Here is a 14,673-nt window from a genome sequence, read left to right on the forward strand (position 1 = left end):
ATCTTTTGTATGCAAAGTTTTGTCCCAGAGACCCAGACTAGGGGAAGTTTTCATAGTAAGGTAAAAGTACAGAACTTGTCCTTGGGGAGGGAGCTCCCAGTATCATGGGGGAAAGGGGATGCCTCCAGAAATAATCCCACCTACATTTTGCAGTCAAGTATGTGCTAAAATAGCACAAACTGAGGGATATATACAGGAATATGTTGGAGAATATATTGTAAGCTCAGATCCAAACCACTACAACCAAGCAAATATCATAATAAAGCAAGTAACACAATTTTTGTTGTTGTTTCCTAATGCATCTAAAAGTTACGTTTACACTATACTTTAGTCTATTAAAGATGCAATAGTATTATGTCTAAAAACAATGTACAGACCTTAATTAAAAATACTTTACTGCTAAAACATGCTAACCATTATCTGAGACTTCAGTGAGTGGTAATCTTGCTGGTGGAGGGGCTGGCTTTGGTGCTGATGGTTCAAAATGGCATCTGAGAAAACTATCCTGACTACTTGATGGTGGAAGGATTGGCAGGAGGAGTCAGTTTGGAGACAGGGAGCCTGAACAGGGATCCAGCAGTAAGGATGATGAACATGTAGAACTAGGAGGGTGTCTGTTGAGATAAAGGGTATACCTGAAACACTGCATGAAAAGAAATAATAGACAATTGATTGGATAGAGAGGACGATGGGACAGTGGAGGCTTTATTGACAATAAAGGGAAATAGTCTAGAGAGGAAGAAAATGGACTTAGTTTTTGGTATGTTAGATTTAAAAAATTACCTTTTACTTATGATAAATAATACTATCTACCTCCTGAGAAAGGGAGCCCTTCTCAGCTATGGATACACAGGTACACTCAAGGAAGTCCTGGAGTCCATGTGCTGGTCCTTAGTCATTCACAATCATGTTCACTTGGATAACAAGCAAAAAAAAAAAAATTCCAGAGTAATTACTCACATTTCTAGAACATTCTGAGGTTAATAAAATGCAAGAGTGGAAAGGAAAGAGGACAGAGAATGATGTTGAAGCTTAGAAAGAGTTTCACAATTGCCCAAGTTGGGGTAGCTAGGTGACTCAGTGGATTGAGATTCAAGCCTGGAGATAGGAGGTCATGGGTTCAAATTTGACCTCAGACACTTTCTAGGTGTGTGAACCTGGGCAAGTCACAACCCCTATTGCCTAGCCCTCACTGCTCTTCTGCCTTAAGCTGATACCTAGTGTTGATTCTAAGATAGAAGTTAAGGGTATAAAAAATCATTGCCCAAGTGTCAATCAGATAGTCAATCAGTCAACAAACATTTGTTAAATGTTCACTTTGTGCCAGGCTTCAGATTCAAAGTCAAAGCTGGAATGTAACTCTGAGTGCTTATATCTCTCGTGGAGTTTCTGCCTCAAGCCTGCTTAGATGTACACAGATGGGCATCCCCTCAGACACCTTTTCAGCACGTCAACACTAGAGTCATGGCTGTGGAGTTGTACATGAACACACTCATTCAGATGCCAAATAAATCTACCCCAGAGTTATTAGCACAGTAGCTTTTGACTGTACTAAGAGTTTTGGGACACCCTGTAAGTGGAAAGTGTAGAGGCAAAGAAGTAGATGGGATGAATGGAATAGACTGAGGAAAACTGAACAGTGATGCCCTCTTTGGGCAATAGAGCTCAATGACCCAAGGCAAGAAACTTTTCACTCTCCTTTTTATCTCACTAGCCTGCAGGTGAACATTTCCAACATCCCATGTGGTAGGAGAAAAGCCTGTCCCATGGAGGCTAGGAGGATTTCCCCTTGAAAGGTAGCAAAGAATAATCCAAGACAACATTTCTTCTTTTTTAAAAGCTCTTACTTTCTGTCCCAGTAGCTCTAACATAGAACGGCAATGATAAGAGGAAGCAAACAGGGTTAAGTGACTTGTCCAGGGTCAGACAGTTATAAAGTGGCTTGAGTTCAGATTTGAACCCAGGTCCTTCCAACTCTGGCCCTGGCTCTCTATCCCTTATGCCACCTAGCTTCCCCAACACCTTATGATGAAAAGTGCTATTGCTCTCCAGAAAAGGAACTGATGGAGATTGAATACAAATTGAAAAATATTTTCTTTATTGTTCTTGGTGGGTTTTTGTCTGCAATATTTTTTGGTAACATGGCCAATATAGAAATATTTTGCATGACTCCACATATATAATCTTTATCATATTGTTTGCTTTCTCTAGGAGAGAGGAAGAGAATAGAGAACTCAAACTTTTTAAAAAGTTAATATTTTTGTTTACACATAATTAAAAAAATAAAATTAAAATAAAATGCAAAAAATAAATGGCTCAGAGCATGAAGGCTTTGGCTTTTTGGCATTGCTTCCTCATTACTTTTGTACAAAAGCCAACCCATAAGGAGTTAATAGCTCCTCTCCTTCAGCCTTGACCTGAGAACCAGTATGGCTAACATGGTCAACACAGAAGCAGGAAATGACCAACCTTTATTTCCTATGGTTAAAGAAACTTTGTTTCCTTGTGTTTTTTTAACCAATAAATAAGCACTTATTTTTCTCTCTCCCTTTATTGTTCAACCATTTTTCAGTCATGTCTGGCTCTTCATGACCCCACTTGGGTTTTTTTTCTTTTTTGGAAAAGATACTGGAGTGGTTTGCCATTTCCTTTTCCAGCTCATTTTACAACTGAAGAAACTGAGGCCAGCAGGGTGAAGTGACTTGCTCAGATTCACACAACTAGTAAGAGTCTGAGGTCATATTTGGTGAGAAAAAGAAAAAATAAAATCTCTTTAACAAATATATGCAGTGAATCAAAAGTATATAAAACTATATATATATATATATATATATATGTTTACATATGTCCAGATATGTGAAACGGAATATATAGTGCATTTGTGTGTATGTACATATTGTATGTGTATATACATACATATATGGCCAAAATGGGAATTTGTATTGTCTTGTAATATATATGGTGTAATATTATCAGTCTCTTTATATGAAAATGTTTTTCTCATACTGCATCTTGAGTCCATCACCTCTCTTCTTCAGAGAATCACCTAAATCTCCTTTTGATAATAGTTAGATTGTCTCCAAGGGTCTCCTTTTATTCCAATCCTGTATCTAAGACACTAGAGAGACCTACATCACCCTTCCATGATGAACTCACCCACCCACAGCAGTGCCAACATGAAACCTGTTCAGCGGCTATGTCTGCCCCAGAGATGAGCTGCTCAGATTGTAAGATGATATTAGGGGTGATGAGGAAAGTGGGATGGGCTGGGTCAATCTTCTTCTAGTGGACCTTGTCAGAAATTACAAGATAGGAGAAGGGATATGAAAGACCCAACACAGGCTGATGAGGAGTGCTGGGCTCACCCCTCTTGGGAGCCAAACATTTTGAATTCTTCCTTTCAGAGCAATAAGAAGCTGGAAGGATGGGAGATGATGTCATTGGAATTATCATCATTAAGTCATTTTTCTTTTTTTTTTTTTTTTTAGGATGGGAGGGGATGCAACTATTTGCTTAGCAAACTATTTTCCTTATTCTCTTCTTGTGCCTCCAGCTTTTTCCTACTCTTAAATGCCCTTCTATCCATCCTGCATACACACTGGGGGTCCAAGCTTTGAATTGGAACCTTCCACCTCCTCTTAGCTACCTGTGGTACATTCTGATTTAAGTGGTTAAAGGATTTAGAGTAATCGTGGGAGGGTGGATCCTAGAGGTCATCTGATTCAATCACTCAGTTCCATTCATTTCTAACATTTTTTATTATGTTCCAGGCACTGGAAAAAATTTATGTGTGTATATATATATACACATACACACACACATACAAATGTATATTTCTTCCTTACACTCTGAATATGGGAGAGAGAGGAGGGGCAGGAGGAAGAAAGAAGAAGAAGAGCAGGAGGAGGAGGGGGGAGGGGAAGGAGAAGGCAAAAAAAAAGGGAGTGGGGAGAACAATCAACTTGAGGATATCAAGGAAAGCTTGGTTTAACAGACTGTGCCTGAGCCAAGTTTTGAAGAAAAGCAGAGATTCTAGAAGATAAGGAGAGAAGGAATTATTAAAGTAGGATCCTATCTATGTAAAGTCAAGGTGATAGGCCAAAGAATACCATATATGTTGGAGGACAAGCCAACTCATTTGGATTGGACCAGAAAGGGCATGAAAAAGAGTGATATGAAACAAGACTGGAAGGCCAGAGGCTGGAGTGTTGGTCCTGGAGTCAGGAAGATCTGAATTCATATTCTAACCCAGATACTTATTGTGTGACAATTCATGTAACTTCTCCTTGATCAGTATGCCTACCTGTGATTGTGTCTTTATTTTATAAACCCTCCCTACCCTCCACCTAGTTGGGATACCCTTAATTTAATTACTTTTTTCTGTAAATGTTCCTGTTTATTTTTGTCCACCTCTTGGGTATTTGTCCCAACTATGATTATTAGAGAATTAAAAGGGGAATAGTGAAGGCATCAAAATGGACATTAAGAAGATAAATAAATATATTGCTAATTTGATCAGAATAAAACTAGACTCAACCAGAAATAAGATCCTGTTCATTAACCAATTAGAAACTACTGACCATAGGATTATCCTAACATTTAGAGTAATTTAGTAGATGTCTTTATTTTTGAGTAAAAAAGCCAGATAAAGATATCTTGGAGAGATAAAGAGAAAAGGTGCCAAGGAAATGGATCTCTAAAATCAGGGATTACCTATAATGTGTCTCTCACATAGTAGGCTCTCAACATATGACCTCCTGGGGCAGCTAGATAGCATAGTGAATAGAGCTCCAGCCCTGGAGCAGGGAGGACCTGGATTCTAATATGATCTCAGACACTTCCTAGCCATGTGCCCTCAACAAGTCACCTAACCCCAATTACATAGCCTAAATACAATATAGCCTAAATAAAAATTACATAGATACTAAAACAGAAAGTAACAGTTTTACATATATGAATATGACCTCGTTTTGTAGGTCTTCTGCTAACTAATAACTCATTTTCTCATCAGACAGAGATCTCTAGAAATAAGAATCATATTCTATCAAACCTAGAACAACTAATTCCAATACTATACAAACTATTTGACACAATAAGCAAAGAAGGAGTTCTACCAAACTCCTATTATGACACAAATATGGTACTGATCCCAAAGCCAGGTAGATCAAAAACAGAGAAAGAAAACTACAGACCAATCTCCCTAATGAACATAGATGCAAAAATCTTAAACAGAATATTAGCAAAAAGACTCCAGCAAGTGATCATGAGGGTTATTCATTATGATCAGGTGGGATTTATACCAGGAACGCAAGGATGATTCAACATTAGGAAAACCATTCACATAATTGACCATATCAACAAGCAAACCAACAAAAACCACATGATTATCTCAATAGATGCTGAAAAAGCCTTTGACAAAAAACAACACCCATTCCTACTGAAAACACTAGAAAGTTTAGGAATAAAAGGGCCTTTCGTAAAAGTAATAAATGGTATATATCTAAAACATCAACAAACATCATCTGCAATGGGGATAAATTTGAAGCATTCCCAATAAGATCAGGAGTGAAACAAGGATGCCCATTGTCACTTGTATTATTTAACACTGTACTAGAAACACTAGCAGTAGCAATTAGAGAAGAAAAAGAAATTCAAGGTATTAAAATAGGCAGTGAGGAGACTAAGCTATCACTCTTTGCAGATGATATGATGGCCTACTTAAAAAATCCTAGAGAATCAACAAAAAAGTTAGTGTAAATAATCAACTACTTTAGCAAAGTTGCAGGATAAAAATAAATGCACATAAATCATCAGCATTTCTATATATCTCCAACACATCGCAGCAGGAAGAGTTAGAAAGAGAAATTCCATTTAAAATCACCCTAGACAATATAAAATACGTAGGAATCTATCTGCCAAGACAAACACAGGAATTATACTATGAAACCCTTTTCACACAATTAAAACTAGATCTAAACAATTAGAAAAACATTAATTGCTCATGGGTAGGATGAGCTAATATAATAAAAATGACCATCCTACCCAAATTAATTTACCTATTTAGTGCTATACCTATAAAACTACCAAAAAACTTTTTTACTGAATTAGAAAAAAAAAACTATAACAAAGTTCATTTGGAAGAACAAAAGACCAAGAATATCAAGGGAAATAATGAAAAAAAACATGAAGGAAGGTGGCCTAGCAGTACCAGATCATCAAAACAATATGGTACTGGCGAAGAGACAGAAGGGAGGAATAGACTAGGGGTAAGTGACCTCAGCAAGACAGTTTTCAAAAAACCCAAAGAACCCAGCTTTTGGGACAAAACCCCAGTATTTGATAAAAACTGCTGGGAAAATTGAAAAATAATATGGGAGAAATTGGGCCTAGATAACATCTCACACCCTATACCAAGATAAACTCAGAATGAGTAAATGACTTGAATATAAAAAAGGAAACTACAGGTAAATCGGGTGAGCACAGAATAGTATATTTGTCAGATCTATGGGAAGGGAAAGATTTTAAAACCAAGCAAGAGTTAGAAAAAAATCACAATACGTAAAATAAATAATTTTGACTACATTAAAATAAAAGGGTTTTATACAGACAAAACCAATGCTGCCAAAATTAGAAGGGAAACAACAAATTGGGGGAAAAAATCTTTATATCAAAAAACTCAGATAAAGGTCTAATTACTTAAATATACAAGGAGCTAAATAAATTGTACAAAAAAATCAAGCCATCTCCCAGTCGATAAATGAACAAGGGACATGAATAGGCAATTTTCAAATAAAGAAATCAAAACTATCAATAAGCACATGAGAAAGTGTTCTAAATCTCTAATAATTAGAGAAATACGAATCAAAAGAACTCTGGGGTATCACCTCACACCTAGCAGATTGGCCAAAATGGCAACAGGGGAGAGTAATGAATGTTGGAGGGGGTGTGGTAAAATTGGGACAATAATACATTGCTGGTGGAGTTGTGAACTGATCCAACCATTCTGGATGGCAATTTGGAACTATGCTCAAAGGGCTTTAAAAGACTATCTGCCTTTTGATCCAGCCATAGCACTGCTTGAATTATACCCCCAAAGACATAATAAGGAAAAAGACTTGCACAAAAATATTTATAGCTGCGCTCTTTGTGGTGGCAAAAAATTGGAAAAAGAGAGAATGTCCTTCGATGGGGAATGGCTGAACAAATTGTGGTATCTGTTGGTGATGGAATACTATTGTGCTCAAAGGAATAAAGAACTGGAGGAATTCCATGTGAACTGGAATGACCTTCAGGAAATGATGCAGAGTGAAAGGAGCAGAACCAGGAGAACATTGTACACAGAGACTGATACACTGTGGTACAATAGAACATAACAGACTTCTCTACTAGCAGCCATGCAAGAATCCAGAGCAAGAGTGAGGGACTTATGAGAAAGAAAACTAGCCACATTCAGAGGAAGAACTGTAGGAGGAGAAAAACAGAAGAAAAGCAACTGCTTGAACACATGGGCCGATGGGGATATTATTAGGGATGTAGACACTAAAAGATAACTCTAGTCCAACTATCAATAATATGGAATTAGGTCTTGATCAATGATACACATAAAACCCAGTGGAATTGTGCATCGGCTAAGGGAGGTTGAGGGGAGGGGGGTTTGGGGAGAGGGAAAGAACATGAAATATATAACTAAGGGAAAATATAAAAAATTAAAATTAAAAATAAATAAAAATTAAAAAACAGATTGAGATCTGAAAAATATAAAAAATAGAAACAAGAATCATAATTCTGGAGTTGAGAAAATATTTGGAGGTTATCAAGTTTGACTCTTTTATTTTAAAGATGAAGAAATTGAGGCCCAGAGAAGTTAACTTTTCCAAGGTCTGATATGTAAACAAGAGGTAGAACTAGGATTGTACCTCGGTCTTCTGACCCCAAATCAATCCCTCCCTTCTTTTCCTTCCTTCTCTTTCCCTTCTTATGTCCTTTTCCCCTCCCTCACCTATTTCCTATCTATTTGTTTTTTCCTTCTTTGAAGTCCCAACCAAGAAACCAGAACAGTGCCTGTACCTGAGGTCACCCATTAGTCCTGACCCCTGGCAAAATTGTGAGTTAGATAGAAGCTTCCTCCCTCTCGCCTTCCTTCCCTCCTCCTTCCTTCTCTCCTTTCCTTCCTCTTTTCCTCCCTCCTTCATTCCTCCCTTTGTTCATTCATTCGTTCCTTCCCTCCCTCCTTTTAACAATCATTTATTAAGTGCCTATTAGATACAGACACTGTGAATAGAATATAAAACAATAAAATATCTGTTTTCTTGGAGTATTTTGTTTGTTATATGAACCCCTCTTTTTCCATCAATCTCTTTTTGGCAATATTCTTCTCCATGTCTCATCCTCAGTATACACATATATCTGCTTGCCCATTCCTTTCAGTGCCCTATATGGCTCCCTTACAGAGCTACCCTTCCACTATTGTCATCAGTAGCAATAACAACAAACATTGGATGTCTCATTCTTATGTGGTACTATTTAAGACTAACTGGCAGGTTGTAAAGGATCTGATAAGCTAATTCCACCTATAGTGTTAATGACTGATGATGGCTTAATGGGTTACTCTTGCCAGGAGCATCTTGCATTTCAAGAGATAATTTTAGATTATAAACTCTAAGAAGTAGGGAATGATTTGTAATTCATCTTTGTATTCCTCCACTAGCTGGAATGTATCTTAAAGATCATTTAAGTTTCTTTCATTCTATAATAAAGGAAACTGAGGCCCCAAGAAAGGGAGTAATTTGCCCATGGTCCTACAGGTAAATAACAGAGTAGTGATTTGAACCCAGATTCTGTGATTCCAAATCCAGTCCTCTTTTTACTTCATCACTTGATCCCTTCATGTTTTAACTGAGACATGAGCAATCCTACATTCTTTGCTTTTTGGATTTTCTTTCTTGATGCCTTTTGATTATTTTAAAAATTGATTTATATTTCCTCTCCCTCCTACCCATCACTCCTCTTGTAGTAAATATTTAAAAATAAAGAGGGGGAAAAAAGCAGTTAAGAAAACCAACAAATATATTTACTTTATCTGATAGTATACATAATAATCTACACTCATAATCTCCACCTCTGCAAAGAAGAGAGGGAGGTATATTTTTTCCTCTGTTCTCCAGGGCCAAGCTTCTTGGTCATTATAATTACACAATATTCAGTTTTGTTTTTTCTCTTACCATTTACATTGTTGTAGTCATCACATATATTATTTTCTTGGTTTTGCTTACTGTTCTGTTTCCTGTCCTGCTTTCCTGTTTACTCTGCTCCAGTTCAGATAAATCAGCCTACGTTTCTTTGAATTCTTTGTATTTGTCATTTCTTATGGTATGATAATATTCCACTGCATTCATGTGCCACAACTTGTTTAGTCATTGGATAAGCAATGGGCATCTATTTTATTTTCAATACTGTTACCACAAAAAGTGCTACTCTGAATATTTTAGTGTAGATGCCTTTCTTTCTATCTTTGACTTCCTCTAGGTACATGCCAAGTAGGGGGATATCTGGTTCAAAGGGTATGGGCAAACCCACCATCCCCTTCAGAAATGTTTTGGTTTTCATTTCTTTTATTATTATGGAGCTATCTTTCATATTGCTGTTAATAGTTTGCTATCCTTTTTTGAGAACTGCTTGTTTATAGTTCAAGTTGACCAATTCATCATCCCGTGCGCTGTGGCCCTTAGTCTTATGTATTCATTTTAATTTCCTGTATAGCTCAGATATCAGAGTATTGTCAGGAATATTTGATGCAAAGATTATTTTCTCATTAGACATGAAACACTCCCTTTTTAATCTAGTTGTGTCAATTCTATTAGTACAAAAATCTTTCAGTTTCATATAGGTGAAGTTGCTTACTTTATCTTTTGTGTTCTTATTCCCTTATTAGGTTAATAATCCTTTCTTACCTCTACAAATTTCATTTTTTTGTGTGGACAATTTTATATTTAATTTGAATGTCTATGTGTAATGTAGCATACTGTGTAGGATGCTGGTATGAACCTATTTTTTGTCAATCTGCACTCCAGTTTTTCTAGCAAATCTTGTCAGAGAGGGAGTCCTTTCCCAAATAGTTTATATTTTCAGGTTTATCAAACATTGCTTTATTGAGTTCAATTGTTTTTTATTCATGTTTATTTAGTCTGTTCCCCTGAATAGATTTTTATGTTTTTAAATTAATATCAAAATAGCCTTAATGATTAATATCATCATATCATATGTGATATGGTATAATATATCATGTGATAAAATATGTTATAATATGCTATATATAATATGATGTAACATAATGCCACACAACACTTATTATAATATATGATATAATATACTACAATGCTATAGACTACAATGTAATATATAATACAATATAATATAATCAATATATAGCATGATATGTGATATGTGTTGAATTTGAGGTCTAACAAATACTATTATTCCCTTTTAATTTCTACTGTAAAAAAATCATTTACTTTGAAATCCTAAATCTCATGTTACTCCAAATAAATTTTGTTATTATTTTGCCCAACTCTATAAAATGCTCCTTTGGCAGTCTGCTCGGTATAGCACCATATTTATAATTTAATTTATATTCTGTGCTCTAGAAGCACGTGGTGACTGACTTTGGCAGGAAGTAATGTAGCGTGAGATTAACAGCAATAACAATGACTGTAATAGCTAGTATTTATATAGCACTTTGAGGTTCGCAAAGCCCCTTACAAATAGCATCTCATTTTTTTCTCACAATGATCCTGGGAGATAGGTGCTATTATTATCCTCATTTTACAGATAAGGAAACTTGGGTCAATAGAATTATGTGACTTGCACAGAATCACACAGCTGGTTATTGTCTGAGGCAGATTTTTAATTCAGCCCTTCCTGACTCCAAGTTTGGCACTCTGTCCTTTGTGCCACCAGAAGGAGGAGGCACTCCAGCACAATGAAAAGAAAACTTGTTTTCCCCATCCATAAAAAGCAGTTGGACAAGACCCTGATTTCTGATCCTGTTTAATGGCAGTCATGATTTAGTTCCAGGTCTCCTGACTCTAAACTCATTCCCTCACCAGTCTTCTAGATTGTGCATATGCCAATACCTGCCAACAGAAGCTGCCCCTGCAATGGTAACCAGATCTTGTCCCTTTTACATTCACAGCCTCTGCTTCTCTACTTTTATTAAATGGGCTACTACCCTACTTCAGATCTTTATCATCTCTTCCTGGACTATTATAATAGCCTATTAACTAGCCTCCCTGACTCTAGCTTCTTTCTAATCTAGCCTCCTTCCAGTTGCCAGAACCAAGTTAGGAATCTGGCCTTGTCACTCTCCTGCTGATCAACCATCAAGGGCTCCCTATTTAGCCTATTCTAGGCTAAAATTTAAAAAAATTCAAAGATATTTTATTTTCCCAATTATATGCAGTAACAATTTTCAACATATGGTTTCTGAACTTATAAGATACAAATTGTTTCCCTCCCTCCCTCCTTTCCCCTCTTTCAGAGATGGTAAGCAATTTGATTTGGGATATACATGTAAAACACAAACTCTTCAGCATGGTTCCAAGCTCACTGGCTCTCATTTCATATTCCAGATGCACTTCCCAGCATTCCCTTTCAGACACTAGCTTTGGTTCCTGCAAATATATCTTTACTAATGTTCTATCTTCTCTGGCCTTTGAATAACTTTCCATCTTCCTCCCCAACCTTTGCCCTCAATCTTTTCTTTAAATCCTCATTTTCCCTAAAGACTTCGCAAGCACCACCTTCTTTAGAAAGTCTTCACTGATTCCCTCTCAACCCTGAAATTATCTTATAGTTATTTGTTTATATATTGGTATCTCTCAAATGGACTGGAAGCAGTGATGGTTTCCTTTTCTTTTGTCTTACTTTCTAACATTCTACCTCCCAACTTTGCTCCAATCAGGCACAAGTTCTTGTATAAAGTATATACTTAATAAATATTTTTGGATTAAAGATCTGTATTGATGAAATGGCAAATTATTCCTTGAAGTGCTTTCACAGAGAAGGTTTTTAGTTTACTGATTGGGTGAGTCCTAAAGAAACTGGAGGGACTTTAGACATCAAAAACAGTTGAGTGGGGGAGATGGTGGGGTAGGGGGAGGAAGAAGTCTTTCTTGATCTCTTCTTAACATACCCCATAGGCAAGTGCTATATAGACCCAGGATACTCTGGGAAAGGGGAGACAGAGGAGGAACAAAACAGGAGGAGGGGGCTAGTTTTTGCTTCATAGTCTGAGCATCTTTCTCTCCCTCAGTGAAGGACTGGAGCTAATGTTTAGGATAAGTGCACAGAGAGAAAGGGAGAGGAAAAGATGGAGAGGATAAAGGAGGGAAGAGAGATGAGAAGGAAAGAGGGAGAAATAGAAACACAGAAGACTAGAAAAGCCTGGAGGAATCAAATGTGGAGTAAGGGCCCTTTAACAGGCAGCATAGAGAAGAACCTCCAACCACTCCTTCCAAACTACCCTCTATTCAAGAATCAGCCACACAGCTGGGGCCCTGGGCCAGGTTAAGCTTCCAGGATGCAGATACATTTGCTGAATCAGGGTCAAGCAATGATTCTAATCACCCAGGTGAAACTACTGAGTCACAGGATCCATTGAGAAGCTGGTGACACTGAAGGGTGGGGAGCCATTAGGGGGAGGTAGCACTAGGACTTTTAGCTGTAGATGCAAACGTATAACCAGATCACCTCTTCTAGGGTCTTGCCAAGTTGGAACTTTGCCAGGAGGCAATAGGATATGGTCCATGACTTATGGAGAAAACTTTCCAAAGAGTCCTGTTCTTGGCAACTAGAACAAGTCAGCTCCTATGATCCAAGCTTATTGACAGTCTGCTTCCTAGGAATGGACCCAGCCTGTTTTGGTAGGTGGGAGTGGGAAACCAAAAGTTGTGTAGGGAAGCAGAATGGGATCCACCTTTCCTTATTTCTTCTTGGTCTTGGTCTGAAGATTTGGAAGTTCTTTGCAAGGAGAGGTTATAAAATCTTAAATTACATGTTTGTATTTACAAAACCATGTAGGATGAATTACATGGAACTCATCTCTGCTGATAATCAGTTGCTAATCTTAGACAATATTTGCCTCCAGATGATAGGATCACAGGTTTAGTGTTGGAAGGACCTCTTAGAGGCCAGCTAGTTACATCCTCTCATTTTATAGATGAGGAAATTGAGATTCAATGTTAAGTGATTTGCCTAAGGTAATAGGTAATAAATGGAGGAACTGAGATTTGAATCCAGGTCCTCTGAGTCCAGAATCAGCATTTTTTTCTGCTACTCTAAGTTTCCTTATTCTTTCCCCAAGCCTCTTCCATTCTTTTTCTGTTCTTTCCTAGAGAGAAGGTACATACATAAAAGGAGAAACAGATATACTGACAATCCTGAAACTCAAGGAGCGTGCTTTCTCTCTCTCTCTCTCTTTCTTTCTCTCTCTCTCTCTCTCTGTCTGAAGGAAGAATATAATAGTTGCAAATAATAAATATAACTTGAAGAAAGCAATAACTTGAGAGATGAGAAAAGGCTTCCTTTTTCTCCCCCCACCCCAAGCTGAATCTTGAAGAAAGCTGGATTCTAGAAGATAGAAATGAAGGAAGGAGGGTATTCTAGCCCTGAGGACATCCTTACTTCTTCCCTAATTCTTTTCCTGAGCCTTTTCTTTTCTCTTCCCCTGTTCTCCACTTCTATCTTCATCCTTTATTTTCTTCCTGAGTCTTTTCCATTTTTCCTTTATCCCCTCTCTCTGATTCCTCTTCTAACCTTCTCCCTTTATTCCCAGCACCTTTTTCATCCTCCTGTCCATTCATTTCCTGGACCTCTTCCATCTACCTCTCCTATTTATTTCAAGTCTACTCCATTTTTTGTCTCCTACTAAATCCTCAAACTCCTTTCATCCCTCTCCTCTGTTCTCCTTATGGATGCTTCCTTTTTCTCTTATCGGTCTCTCCCATTTGGGGTGGGATGGAGGACAGGGCTTACTCTTTGTCAGTTGATTGTTGACATAGCTTAAGAAGGAAATGACAAACCACTCTAGTATCTTTTGCCAAGAAAACTCCATGGCCAGTATGGTCCACAGGGCCACAAAGAGCTGGGCATGCCTAACAACTGAACCACTACAATAATAATAGTTAAAGTGGAAGTAGGAGTATATTGTGAAAAATATGGGAGCACAAATTTAGTTTGTATGTCCAGAAATGACCTTTTACACAGGAGTTCTGATCCACTTAGTCAATGAGCATTCTACATGTCAAGCCTTGTGCTAGGTACTAGTGATACCAAAGGTAAATTTGAAATATTCACCTCCTTCAAGGAATAAAGGAAAACATACACATATACAGGTATATACAAAGTAGATACTAGGTAATTTGGGGGGGAAGGGAAGATGTGGGTAATAGGAGAGGTTTTGTATGAGAAGTAGCACTTGAATTGAGTCTGAGAGGAAGCCAAGGATTTTAAGGGGTAGAAATGAGGAAAAAGTACATTCCAGGCATGGAGGACAGTAGTACATAGACATGCAGGTGAGAAGTGGGATACTATGTGTGAGGAATATTAAGAACGCCACTTGAAGCCTGGTTTAGGATCGTGGGAATTAGAACTGGGAAGGATCTTAGTCCATCTAAG

This window comes from Gracilinanus agilis, chromosome 5 (genome assembly GCF_016433145.1).
Source record: "Gracilinanus agilis isolate LMUSP501 chromosome 5, AgileGrace, whole genome shotgun sequence".
Taxonomy (NCBI): Eukaryota; Metazoa; Chordata; class Mammalia; order Didelphimorphia; family Didelphidae; genus Gracilinanus; species Gracilinanus agilis.